The sequence below is a fragment of the Muntiacus reevesi genome, chromosome X (genome assembly GCF_963930625.1).
Source record: "Muntiacus reevesi chromosome X, mMunRee1.1, whole genome shotgun sequence".
NCBI classification, from domain to species: Eukaryota; Metazoa; Chordata; class Mammalia; order Artiodactyla; family Cervidae; genus Muntiacus; species Muntiacus reevesi.
Window position 1 is genome coordinate 130,258,778 of NC_089271.1, and position 13,913 is coordinate 130,272,690.

A 13,913-nucleotide genomic window follows, 5' to 3' on the forward strand; every position below is an offset into this window, starting at 1 on the left:
ACCAGCGATCCACTTCACATGTGATAATATACACGTTTCAATGCTACGCTCTCAAATCATCCCACCCTCTCCTCCCACAGAGTCCAAAAGACTGTTCTTTACATCTGTGTCTCTTTTGCTGTCTCACATATAGGGTCATCATTACCATCTTTCTAAATTCCATATATATGAGTTAGTATACTGTATTGGTGTTTTTCTTTTGGACTTACTTCACTCTGTATAATAGGCTCCAGTTTCATCCACCTCATTAAAACTGATTCAAATGCATTCTTTTTAATGGCTGAGTAATATTCCATTGTGTATATGTACAACAGCTTTCTTATCCATTCGTCTGCTGATGGACATCTAGGTTGCTTCCATGTCCTAGCTATTGTAAACAGTGCTGTGATGAACATTGGGGTACACGTGTCTCTTTCAATTCTGGTTTCCTCGGTGTGTATGCTCAGCAGTGGGATTGCTGGGTCGTATGGCAGTTATATTTCCAGTTTTTTTAAGGAATCTCCACCCTGTTCTCCATAGTGGCTGTACTAGTTTGCATTCCCACCAACAGTGTAGGAGTGTTCCTTTTTCTCTGCACCCTCTCCAGCATTTATTGCTTGTAGACTTTTTGATAGCAGCCATTCTGATTGGCATGAGATGGTACCTCATTGTGGTTTTTGATGTGCATTTATCTGATAATGACTGATGTTGAGCATCTTCTCATGTGTTTGTTAGCCATCTGTATGTCTTCTTTGGAGAAATATTTGTTTAGTTCTTTGGCCCACTTTTTGATTGGGTCATTTATTTTTCTGGAATTGAGCTGCAGGTGCTGCTAGTATATTTTTGAGATTAATTATTTGTCAGTTTCTTCGTTTGCTATTATTTTCTCGCATTCTGAAGGCTGTCTTGTCACCTTGCTTATAGTTTCCTTTGTTGTGCAAAAGGTTTTAAGTTCAATTAGGTCCCATTTGTTTATTTTTGCTTTTATTTCCATTACTCTGGAAGGTGGGTCATAGAGGATCCTGCTGTGATTTATGTCAGAGAGTGTTTTGCCTATGTTTTCCTCTAGGAGTTTTAGTTTCTGGTCTTACATTTAGATCTTTAATCCATTTTGAGTTTATTTTTGTGTATGGTGTTATAAAGTGTTCTAGTTTCATTCTTTTACAAGTGAAAGGAACTTTTAGTATGCTCAGCTTCCCCCACACTCAGGGTGACGCTATCCCTGGAAGGTAGAGGGTAGAGGCAGTTGGACCACTGAGGATCAACTGTCAAGATACAGACATTTCTCCATCCTGTACCAGACATAGCATTAACAGAAGGGACTGGGTGCGATCCATCAGCTGGACTAGCATCTAAGAGCTGGAAAAACCACTAACCAGTATTCAGAGTGGGAGGAAAGAGACAAAACAAGAGATCTGGTTATCGGGAAGCTTGGCACTTAGCGCTCACTAAGGGTAAACTGAAGGGAACGGGGCTGTGGTGGAAACTTTCCTAAGATATTTTATCAATAAAGAAACAGCTTCTCCCAGTGGGATTTATAAGAGCCATAGCATAAAGAATGGCATGTTGGCCGCGGGTCCCAGCAGCTCGGGCAGCGGGAAGAGCAGCAGCGGTCAGGCTACTCAGCCTCGTGAAGGCTCTATGCGTGCGCGGCCCTCAGGCTCCCAGCTCTAGCCTGCCCTGCCGCAGCGATGCCCAGGAGGTAGGTCGGCAAAGGAGGAGCCCAAGAGGAGATCGGCGAGGTTGTCAGCTAAACCGGCTCCTGCAAAAGTGGAAGCCAAAAAAGGCGTTGGGAAAGGATAAATCTTAAGACAAAAAAATGCACACAAAAGGGAAAAGAGGAGCAAAGGGAAACAGGTGGAAGTGGCCAACCAAGAGACTAAAGAAGACTTACCTGCAGAAAATGACTAAAATCGAGGAAAACCCGACCTCTGATGAAGCAGAAGAAAAAGAAGCCAAGTCTGATTAATACCGCACACCCAGTCCGGTCAGTGGTCCCTGTTTCCCTTCTTGTACAATCCAGGGGAATATTTTTATCAAGTATTTTGTAAGTGCAAGTTTTTTAGTAGCTCTGAGACATTTTTTAAAAGGAGGAAATCTCACCTCATCCCATTTTTAAGTGTAAATGCTTTTTTTTAATGAAGTGAAATCATTTGCTCGTTGTTTATTTTTTGGTACAACCAGAAAATAGTGGGATATTGGATATGGAAGGCTTTGATTGTCTTGGGTGTCAGCTTAACATTCCATGGATGGGGTAACTTTTATATCCTATAATACAAAAGCATACTAAATGGCAATTTGGAGTCAGTTGTGTGTTTAATGTCTTGAACACTTTAAATTACTCCTCTTCCCATATTGTTTTGGTAGAATTATTTCCTATAGCAAACTATTCCTTGATCTTGGCTCTCATGGTCAGAATTTTGCGTACTCTATATCTTTGGTCATGGTAGTTCAGTTTTCCTAGTAACTTGGTTAATGTGCTGTGAACGATTGACAGTTTGAGTATGTAGTGTGTATGATATTAAATTTTGAGTCAGTGGGACGTATGATGTAACAGAATATCAATATTTGAAGATAATTGGTACTTGATATCCTGTTAAGGAAAATTTGCTCCAAATTTTAAGCTGGAAAGTCACTGGAATAACTGTTAAGAATCACAATTACATGATTTTTTCAATTTCTGATATGTATGTGAAGAATTGTGTACAAACTGAAATGTCTGTGTAGTGATCCTCAAAACAACCAATAAAAACTCAATTATAAAAGAAGAAAACAACAGTGACATGTTGTGTGTAGGGGAGTGGTTACTATGACATAAATTGCTCAGTATAGTAAACCAATCCCTTTTTCCTCTAATTGAAGGTTTGGTTTAAGAATATGAGGGTCAAGGGGAGGAGACGTCAGAGGGCATTAATGTTAGGAAATATACCCCCCCCCCAGGCCACCCTGTGGGCATAATCTCGGATGGGCCCTGTAATCCCATCCTTGTTCTGGAGCCGATTGGAGAAGGGTTTTTCTGGAGCCACTGCCATGCAGGCGGCCTGTGCCATCCATGCCTCCTCTGCCCTTGTGTCCCTCTGGCCAGGCTGAAGTTGGCCCAGAATCATCCCCTGTCACCTGCGACCATGCTGTAGTCCCTCATGAGTAAGATGTGGTCTCTATGACAGTTTTTCTGAAGTATTTTTCTGCCAGGTTCCTATTATGCACAACACAGTACCAAGAGTACTTCAGCAAATGCCTGTTAAATGAGTTGAATAAATGCAAAAAGTCAGTGCCCACCCCCCTTTTAAAGTAGGGCACATTTTTGTATTTTTCAATAAAGAGGGGAATTCTCAGAATCTTTGTTTTTGTGTGTCAAATGGGGTTAAGTGTGAACAGATGGGAATTTCTAAGGGAATGTCATTCACACAGAATGGTAAGGAAGCCTCCTATTAGGAGGTGCCATCCCCCGGTCATGGGCCGGGGGCCTGTGTACATGATAGAAGTTTTCCAAGTACCCAAGGTATGTTTATACTGACTCATACTTTTTTTTCCCTCCACCTTCCATTATCTCATCCTCACCCTCACCCTTTGGTATTGCATGCACATGCAAGATGGGGTGGGATGAGTCCCCAGTGAGAGAACAGTTTATTTCGAGGCAGGGTAGAGTCCCACCCATGGTAATTTAAACGTTCAGCCCAATGTTGGAAACAAGGGACGCTTCCTAAGAGGCTACATTACAGGGATTCATGGGAAGGTGGCAGCCGAGCATTCATCCCACATGCTCCAAATTCTGTTCACTGTCCTCTCTGAGGAGAAGATGGGGGAATGGGAGTCCTGGCACACGGGTTCTGCTGCTTCAAAGGCAACACAGAGGAGACCCCATGAGGCTAGTGAGGCGTATTGCACCTTCCTCAAAAGCAATCACACCTTCAAATGTATTATCTTCCTTGAAATAACCTTGATTCCTGCTAATTCAACACCAAAATGGATTATTTTGGTTTAGTGCTGTGCAAAGCAAGAAGAGCAGCTTCCCAAGCAGCATCCTCAGGCCCACTTTTTAAAAAGCATTAAGTTCTCAGTACAACCTTGGCTCGGAGCAGTGCAAGTCTTCTTTATTGTTCATTTCAGTTCAGTTCAGTTGCTCAGTCATGTCTGACTCTGTGACCCCATGGACTGCAGCACGCCAGGTTTCCCTGTCCATCACCAACTCTCAGAGCTTGCTCAAACTCATGTCCATCATGTCAGTGATGTCATACAACCATCTCATCCTCAGGACTGATTTCCATTAGGATTGACTGGTTTGATCTTGCAGTCCAAGGGACTCTCAAGAGTCTTCTCCAACACCACAGTTCAAAAGCATCAATTCTTTAAGGTGGTTTCTGCTTTATTGACTATGCCAAAGCCTTTGACTGTGTGGTTTCTGTTAAATGTGTTTAATTGTGAACACTGAGGTCCTACTGTGAAGTGATTGCTGAGATAAAGTGCCTTGATTACATTGGAATTTCCTCTCACAAGGGTTCATCCCAGACTAGTTTCACAACTTAGATGTTCCCAGTGGAGAGGCTCTGTTTTTGGGGAAAAAGCATGTGTCTTAGGCTGTGCTTCCACTACTTTCACTCCTCTCTTCTCTCCCTTTGCACTTGTAGCTGTGTGTCAGACATCAGCACTGTGGTTGTGTGTGATGTGGGCCTTCTGCACAGAGAGGAGGGGAGTGCACCCTGAGGCCCAGCCTCTGTTGGGAGAGAGGAACAACTGGGCCCCGGTGTGCGCATGTTACCATCCTCACCAGATGCTTTTGAAAACAGAATTTCTCATTTCTGAGTATTGACCCCTGACGTTTTTAAACATCAGATTCCTCAAACTTCAAAAATACAACTACAGCATCTTGTACAAACAAAAGCCACCGGACATTATCAGACCCAACTCTGAACCCTGCTAGTCTTTGTTGACAGTTGAGCAGTCTCTGCTTTGCCATATAGAGACTGGAAGTCAGACAGTATTCAGCACAGATCCTGCAATTAACACACATACCTAGTGTGGCACACTTGCAAATATTCAGACTACCTGGAAGAATAGCCGATACCCTTCCCCATAACTGATGGATTTTAAAGAGACAAATATACTATTTTTAATTCATCTCTACTTCTTGGTTCCAGAAGAATTAAGGCAGGATGGCGAGATGAGGCAGAGGAAATATTCGAAACATTGCTACAGAGAGTAATTTCCCCTCAGTCTAAGGTCTAAAAGGGACAGGTCTTTTAAAATGAGTCCTACAAAAAAGCATTTTTCTTAATGTGTACTTCAAATACCGCAAAGGTAAAGAAATTAATTCTTTTAATATAAGGAAATTAACACTGATTTGTAAAAACAGTCTTTAACACTGGCTACCATCAAATAGGTTTACTCAAGATCGGTGGTCTCTCTTGAGGTTACTTTTGGCTGAAAAGCTATAAACACAATCTCAGAAAGACAGGAGTAGTTTCAGCATCTTACAATAATCTAAAAATTACTTTAAAAACCTTTATATCTTGCTTTCTAAAGCTTTTAAAGTTGTTTCACATCCAATAATACATCTCCTTCAAGACAGCTGTGAAAAGTGAATTTTTAAATAAAGACTTACCTTAAATGTATACAAAGAAGGGGAATGGAGTTTGTTCTGAGGTGTTATTTCTTTTTTTTTAATTAAAAAAAAATTTTTTTATTAGTTGGAGGCTAATTACTTCACAACATTTCAGTGGGTTTTGTCATACATTGACATGAATCAGCCATAGAGTTACACGTATTCCCCATCCCGATCCCCCCTCCCACCTCCCTCTCCACCTGATTCCTCTGGGTCTTCCCAGCCCACCAGGCCCAAGCACTTGTCTCATGCATCCCACCTGGGCTGGTGATCTGTTTCACCATAGATAATACACATGCTGTTCTTTCGAAACATCCCACCCTCACCTTCCCCTACAGAGTTCAAAAGTCTGTTCTGTACTTCTGTGTCTCGTTTTCTGTTTTGCATATAGGGTTATCATTACCGTCTTTCTAAATTCCATATATATGTGTTAGTATGCTGTAATGTTCTTTATCTTTCTGGCTTACTTCACTCTGTATAATGGGCTCCAGTTTCATCCATCTCATTAGAACTGATTCAAATGAATTCTTTTTAATGGCTGAGTAATATTCCATGGTGTATATGTACCACAGCTTCCTTGTCCATTCATCTGCTGATGGGCATCTAGGTTGCTTCCATGTCCTGGCTATTATAAACAGTGCTGTGATGAACATTGGGGTGCACATGTCTCTTTAAGAATAGAAGTATACTTACCTGAGTTCTGATCATGGGGTGTTGGGCTTATAATTGGGCAGCTCTGAACACATAAACTGTTCTAAACTAAACTGAGTGACACACCAGCAAAGAAGAGATTCAGGGTTGTATCCTCCCCCAGCATCCTGGCTTCCCTGGTGGCTCAGTGGTAAAGAATCCGCCTGCCAATCCATGAGATGTGGGTTCAGTCTCTGGGTCAGGAAGATCCCCTGGAGAAGGAAATAGCAACCCATTCCAGCATTCTGGCATGGAGAATCCCATGGACAGAGGAGCCTGGTGGGGTGCAGTCCATGGGGTCACAAAGAGTCAGATGCTACTGAACAACAACTGAGCACATACACGGAAGTACTGGTTTATCAGGCAGTCATTTGATGCTGACGTGATCCCTCTAGGAAATGTTGAAATCCTAGAAGTGGAGCTAAAATAGAGTTCTTCAGTGGATTTCCTGACTGGTCAGCCCAGTTGGTCTCGTTTGACTTCGTGTATCCCATGACATGGACTGGGGTTTTGAAAACCTTGAGTGGACACCTCAGGAGTCAGTTACTATGACAACATAACCCTCTGGGAGGGGGGATTGGGATGGGGAACACATGTAAATCCATGACTGATTCATGTCAATGTATGGCAAAAACCACTACAATATTGTAAAGTAATTAGCCTCCAACTAATAAAAATAAATGGGGAAAAAAAAACATAACCTTCATCACATAACCTTCATCCTAAGAATGCTGCCTGACATTACTTTCACTTTGGGATTCATTGGAGACTTTCCTTATACTTCTATAAAACCAAAGCACTAGGGTGTCCCAATGGGAGGGAATCCTTGCCTCAGCCAGGTTGTTTTATTTTTTTTTTAAGATTTCTTTATTTTTAATTGATTGATGATTGTTTTACAGTATTGGTTTGATTTCTGTCATACATCAACATGAATTAAAGTCAGGTTGTTTTTCAGAGAAATTTCTTAATAATTTTATTTATTTGGCTCTGCTGGGTCTTCATTGCTATGTGAGCTTTGCTCTAGTTGTGTCAAGTGGGGGCTACTCTCTAGTTGTGTGCAGGCTTCTCATTGTGGTGGCTTCTCTTGTTGGGGAGCACAGGGTCTAGAGCTCATGGGCTTCAGTAGTTATGGCTCATGAGCTCAGTAGTTGTGACTCCCAGGTTCTAAAGCACAGACTCAGTAGTTGTGGTGCACAGGCTTAGTTGCCCTGTATCAGCCAGGTCATTTTTCTCCGCAGGCATATTCTCATTTTCCTTTGTGCAACCCTCACACGAGATTTCTTCATTTCAGGTATAACTGATTCATTTTGCTGTACACCTGAAACTATCACAACATTGTTCATCAACTATACTCTAATATAAAATAAGAAATTTAAAACAAAAAGATACCTTCATTTGACAAATGAGACAAATATTCCCAGAGCCCTGCAGTAATAATCAATCACAGAGAAGCAGTCCCATTGGATCCTGTGGCTCTTCCAAGCAAAGTGCCTTCGTCTTCTGTACCCAGCTTAAAGGAAGAAACCCTGGTGGTCTCCACACTGCAAGGGTCATCAGTTCACACCATTCATTTTACAGATTTGGGACACAGGCTCAGAGCAGTGGAGTGGCCAGCCCAAGAAAGCACAGAGTTCATCCCAGAGAAGGCCAGCCTCTCGGTGGCCATGCTGTCTGCTGGGCCTTGTATCATCCAGTATGGCCAGTGCCCATTCAGACTCAAAGCTCCCACCAAAGCCTGATCACTGAGTCATTTTACCTCTAGGAAAAGTAATCAACCTCCCCTGCAGAGGCATTCGGCCTCCTGGTGTCCACAGCTTCAGGTCCTGAGAAGGATGCAATTTGTACCCTCCTCACAAAAGCCCGAGTGTGCTTCCACTACAACAGCCCTCATTTCTCGCAATCTCCTTGCAAAGCCAAGTCTGCCAACCAGCGGCACGATGCATGAGCAAGAGCCAGCCCTGAGCTTAGGCTGAATTAGCTTTTTTAGGAAAGTAATATAACAGCGTGGAAATTGTCATTGTTGTTGTTTACTCATTAAGTTGTGTCCGGCTCTTTTGCGACCCCATGGACTGTAGCCTCCAGCCTCCTTCCTCTGTCCATGGTTTCCCAGACAGGAATACTGGAGTGGGTGGCCATTTCCCTTCTCCAGGGGATCTTCCCAACCCAGGGATCGAACCTGAGTCTCCTGCCTTGGCAGGTGGATTCTTTACCGCTGAGCTAGTGTCCCGAAACTGTCACTAGGTAATTAATATTCATTTTGAAATTGATAATTTATGGTTTGCCTTGATCAATGTCACACTTGCTCCTTCTCAGACATCAGCATGAAGCTGTGGGGCAGGGACATTTGGTGTGATGGTGTAAATATAATTTTCAACTGCAATGAGCTGTATCCACATACCCACCCCCCACCATCACCACACAAAGGGTAGGTCTGCAGGTAAATGTCTGAATTCCTAATATTTACATGCCAATCTTTTATTATTTTATTTTTTTCTTTTATTATTTTAAAAATTAATTTATAAATTTATTTTTGGCTGTGCTGGGTCTTCATTGCCATGCAGGGCTTTCTCTAGTTGCGAGGAGTGAGGGCTACTCTCTAGTTGCAGTGCACAGACTTCTCTGTGGTGGCTTCTCTTGTTGCGGAGCACAGGCTCTAAGGCCTAAGGCTCTTGGGCTCTACAGCACAGGCTCAATAGTTGTGGCATGTGGCATGTGGGATCTTCATGTCCCCTGCATTGGCAGGCAGATTCTTTACCACTGAGCCACCAGGAAAGCCCCAACATACCAATATTTTAGACTCTAGACGTACAAAACACACCTCTTACATATACTCTCACTTTCAAAATCAAGGGACACCAGACCCTGACATGGTGGTATTCAGACATGGATACATAACTGATATGCCTAGACTATTGGAAGCACAGGCCCCAGACAAAATTAGAGCTGTTATGAGAACTGCAGGTTCTTTAGCATAACCTCCTCCTATTTCAGGCCCAAGAATCTTGATCTAGGGGGAAAAATGAGATAGGTAGGATCCAAAGACAAGTAAGTCTCTGTCCATCTCTCCCTTGAACAAAAGACACAAAGGATGAAACAAAGGATGTTTTTTCATAGTAAGTGGAAAAGGAGGCTCCAGAGGAAAAAGAAATCTATGTCAAAAGCTGGGCCCAGAGCTTCTGATCTGGGTTAGGGAGCTGGGTATTGAGACAGGCTGGCAGCTCAGCACTGCCTCTGGATAGCAGTCAGAAGGGTATAAGGAGATGGCTCTGGTCAGCTGGGCTTTATAAGAGAAAAGAGAAACAGGACTCAGATTCATGTGCAAGTGAGTTCCTTACATCTCCTTCCACAGCCCTCATCACAAGGTCAAGCAACAGCGCTCTTTTTATTTTAATTTATTTATTTGGCTGCTCCAGGTCTTAGTTATGGCATGCAGGATCTTTGATCTTAGTTGCGGCATGAGGGAATCTTTAGTTGTGGCATATGGACTCTAATTCTTCAACCAGGGGTTGAACCTCGGGCCCCCTGCATTGGGAGTGAGGAATCTTAATTACTGAACCACCAGGGAAGTCCCCAGAGCTCTTTTTTTCTTTTTTTCTCCCTTGTCTCAGTTCAGTTCAGTCACTCAGTCGTGTTCGACTCTTTGCAACCCCATGGACTGCAGCACACCAGGCTTTCCTGTCCATCACCAACTCACAGAGCTTGCTCAAACTCATGTCCATCGATTGGTGATGCCATCCAACCATCTCATCTTCTGTCCTCCCATTCTCCTCCTGCCTTCAATCTTTCCCAGCATCAGGGTCTTTTCCAGGGAGTCAGTTCGCATCATGTAGCCAAAGTATTGGAGCCTCAGCTTCAGTATCAGTCCTTCCAATGAATATTCAGGACTGATTTCTTTTATGATTGACTGGTTTGATCTCCTTGCTGTCCAAGGGACTCTCAAGAGTCTTCTCCAGCACCACAATTCAAAAGCATCAATTCTTCGGTGTTCAGACTTCTTTATTGTCCAACTCTCACATCTGTACATGACTACTGTAAAAACCATAGTTTTGAGACTATACAGACCTTTGTTGGCAAAGTGATGTCTTTGCTTTTTAATATGCTGTCTAGGTTTGTCATAGCTTTCCTTTCAAGGAGCAAGCATCTTTCATGGCTGCAGTGACACTCTGCAGTAATTTTGGAGCCAAAGAAAATAAAGTGTGTCACTGCTTCCATTGTTACCCCATCTATTTGCCATGAAGTGATGGGACCAGATGCCATGATCTTAGTTTTTTGAATGTCGTGGTTTTTTTTTTACTCATAAATGTTCATTTTAATTTTTAAAAATATAGCAATCACAAATTCATTTTTAAAAATCCCTTCCACAACAGCAACAGAAATTGTATAATACCCATGAATCAATTTAATTAAAGTGAAACAATACATACATGAGTAATACAAATGAAATTTTTCTGAAGAAATAGAAAATTTAAATAAATTAAGGCTACACAACTGAATGTATCTCAATATTGTAAATATCCCAGGTATTTGTAAATTAAATATGTATATCCAATGCAATCTCAGAGAAAATATCAACACAGTTTTTGAAATGGATATGACAATCTTATACTAAAATTTTTCTAAAAGAGAAATTATGCTAGAATTCCCAAGATAAGTTCTTAAAAGAGGAACAATGAGGGTGTACTTGTGTGGATCTGCACAGAGGTTCTTGTGCAACCAGACTGTATAACACACAATTAAAAATCTGCAGTAATTAGAGTATTAGCAGAAGAATAGACCAATAGATTAAAAAAAATAGAACAGAGAGTTTTAAAATGGACCAGAGTACAAATCGGAATTTGGTACCTGAAAAGAGGTTTTTTAATGTAATGGGTAAAAGATTGTAATGAATTCTGTTGTCAAAGTGTTCATTCATTTAGGTAAAAATGTTAGATTCTGCTTCATACTAATCTCAAAAGTTGATGCCAGAAGGATTTAAAAAGTAAACAGTGAAATCAAAACTTTAAAAAATAGTTGAAGGAAATATAAGAGAATGTATATTCAACTGATTGGTAAGAAACTGATTGTATCTTGAACAAGATACATACACACAGGTTGTAAGTGAGAAAAAGATTGATAATTTTGACCTCATCAGAATTTAAAACCTCTACTAAAAAGGACACCATAAACAGTTAAAACGTTAACAACAGATTGAAAAATTAACAACATTAATCAAAAAATATTAATTATTTATTATAATATACAGTTCAGTTCAGTCACTCAGTCATGTCCAACTATTTGCGACCCCATGAACCACAGCATGCCACACCTTCCTGTCCATCACTAACTCCCGGAGTCTACCCAAACCCATGTCCATTGAGTTGGTGATGCCATCCCATCTCATCCTCCGTCGTCCCCTTCTCCTCCCACCTTCAGTCTTTCCCAGCATCAGGGTCTTTTCAAATGAGTCAGCTCTTTGCATTAGGTGACCAAAGTATTGGAGTTTCAGCTTCAGCATCAGTCCTTCCAATGAACACCCAGGACTGATCTCCTTTAGGATGGACTGGTTGGATATCCTTGCAGTCCAAAGGACTCTCAAGAGGCTTCTCCAACACCACAGTTCAAAAGCATCAATTCTTTGGCACTCAGCTTTCTTTATAGTCCAACTCTCACATCCACACATGACCACTGGAAAAACCATAGCCTTGACTAGACAGACCTTTGTTGGCAAAGTAATGTCTCTGCTTTTTAATGTGCTGTCTAGGTTGGCCATAGCTTTCCTTCCAAGGAGTAAGTGTCTTTTCATTTCATGGCTGCAATCACCACCTGCAGTGATTTTGGAGCCCCCAAAAATAAAGTCAGCCACTGTTACCACTGTTTCCCCATCTATTTGCCATGATGTGATGGGACCAGATGCCATGATCTTAGTTTTTTGAATGTTGTGTTTTAAGCCAGCTTTTTCACTCTCCTCTTTCACCCTCATCAAGAGGCTCTTTAGTTCGTCTTCGCTTTCTGCCATTAGAGTAGTGTCATCTACATATCTGTGCGTAGTCCCTCAGTCGTGTCCAACTCTTTGTGACCACAAGGACTGTAGCCCACCAGGCTCCTCTGTCCATGGAGATTGTCCAGGCAAGAATACTGGAGTGGGTTGCCATGCCTTCCTCCAGGGAATCTTCTCAAACCAGGGATCAAACCCAGGTCTCCCACATTGCAGGCAATTTCTTTACTGTCAGAGCCACCAGGGAAGCCCCTGCATACCTGAGGTTGTTGATATTTCTCCAAGCAACCTTGATTCCAGTCTGTGATTCATTCAGCTCAGCATTTCACATGATGTACTCTGCATATAAGTTAAATAAGCACAGTGACAATATACAGCCTTGACGTACTCCTTTTGCAATTTTGAACCAATCTGGTGTTCCATGTTCAGTTCTAACTGTTGCTTCTTGACCTGCATACAGGTTTCTCAGGAGACAAGTAAGGTGGTCTGGTATTCCCATCTATAAGAATTTTCCATAGTTTGTTATGATCCACCCAGTCAAAAGCTTTAGTGTAATCACTGAAGCAGTGAAAGTGAAGTCACTCGGTTGTGTCCAACTCTTTGGGACCCCATGGGCTGTAGACTGCCAGGCTCCTCCATGGGATTTTCCAGGCAAGAATACTGGAGTGGTTTGCCATTTCCTTCTCCAGGGGATCTTCCCGACCCAGGAATTGAAGCCGGGTCTCCCACACTGCAGGCAGACTCTTTACCATCTGAGCCACCAGGGAAGCAGAAGTAGATGTTCTTCTGGAATCTCCTTGCTGTTTCTATGATCCAGTGAATGTTGGCAACTTGATCTCTCATTTTTCTGCCTTTTCTAAATTCAGCTTGTATATCTGGAATTTCTTGGTTCATACACTGCTAAAGCCTAGCTTGTAGGATTTTGAGCTGAAAGATTGAGTGCAGCACTTTAATAGCATCGACTTTTAGGATTTGAAATAGCTCAGCTGGAATTCCATCACCTAGCTCTGATTGTAGTAATGTTTCCTAAAGCATACTTGACTTCACATTCCAGGATGTCTGGCTCTAAGTGAATGACCACACCATTGTGGTTTATCTAGGTCATTAACATCTTTTTTGCATGGTTCTTCTTCACATTTTTGCCACCTCTTCTTAATCTCTTCTGCTTCTGTTAGGTTCTTGGGTTTTGCTAAAGCTGAGCTGACCAGGAGGCAGAGAAATACCCAATTCAAGCTCCTTCTAGCCTTCTTGTCTCTGCTAAAGGGAAGGGTGGGAAAGTTGAGAGGCACTTGTAAAGGTCACAGTTCAGGGAGACAGGCTCACTAAAAGACTGAGATCCAATCATAGGACTACAGACTGCTTCCCCTGTCCCCAAGCTTACCACCACATCAACAGTGCTCCTGTATAATAAAAGTGGATTACGGCTGAAAGAACTGTGAGCTCTGACTCTGTTTAAGAAAAAGCCTCTAGGGACTTCCCCAGTGGTCCAGTGGTTAAGAATTCACCTTGCAATGCAGGGGATGCAGGTTTGATCCCTGGTCAGGGAACTAAGATCCCCCATGTCTCAAGGCAGCTAAGCCTGAGTGCCACAATTATTGAGCCCAAGTACCACAATAAAAAGATCCCCCATGATCCATCAAAGATCCCACCACAGCCAAATAGTAAATA